This window comes from Morone saxatilis, unplaced genomic scaffold, assembly GCF_004916995.1.
Source record: "Morone saxatilis isolate NCDOM2014 unplaced genomic scaffold, NCSU_SB_2.0 Contig2, whole genome shotgun sequence".
Lineage (NCBI taxonomy): Eukaryota > Metazoa > Chordata > Actinopteri > Moronidae > Morone > Morone saxatilis.
Genome location: NW_023339762.1, coordinates 19421828 through 19422340, shown reverse-complemented (window position 1 = coordinate 19422340; position 513 = coordinate 19421828). Strand labels below are relative to the sequence as shown.

General features: G+C 39.0%; 1 protein-coding gene across 1 annotated transcript in view; it reads left to right on the top strand.

Moving 5' to 3' along the window:
* LOC118330405 (membrane-associated guanylate kinase, WW and PDZ domain-containing protein 2-like) overlaps positions 1–513 on the top strand; it is a 76509-nt gene that overhangs the window by 66055 nt on the left and 9941 nt on the right. The gene's annotated exons all lie outside the window — the stretch shown is intronic.

Sequence of the window (513 nt, the reverse complement as noted above, 5' to 3'; positions counted from 1 at the left end):
TTTGATAGAAAGTTCTGCCATTCTGCTCCGCTGCTAAGTGCTCTGGCCTTCATCTCACACGTCTAAAAAGCAGACAAATGTAGTTGGATAGTAATTCAATAAAAATATTCCATCCAGCGCTTTATGACATTTCTCAGGAAATCTCAGAAACTGAATAAATATTAAATGTATCAGGATTCTCTAAAGAATATTTTACAAGCGCCCACGTCTGTTGAAGGATTCATCAGCGATGCTGCAGGAGTCTAGTGTGCTTGATGAGTGTATTTGTGTGTTTCTATCCACAAATGTAAAGATTCAGACTGCATGTTTATACAAGGCAGCCATTGCATGTTATCCCCCCATGTCTAAATGTATGTATTTGGGTCTCAGCAGCATAAATGTAGTGTATGACTTTAATTTAGTGGAGTCACAGGGGAACTGCGTTGATGAGATTGTTGTTGTGATGTAGAGTGCTTCCTGCTTCCTACATGAAGATAAAATATGACTTACAGAGGAAAAGTGTGTGTGTGTGTG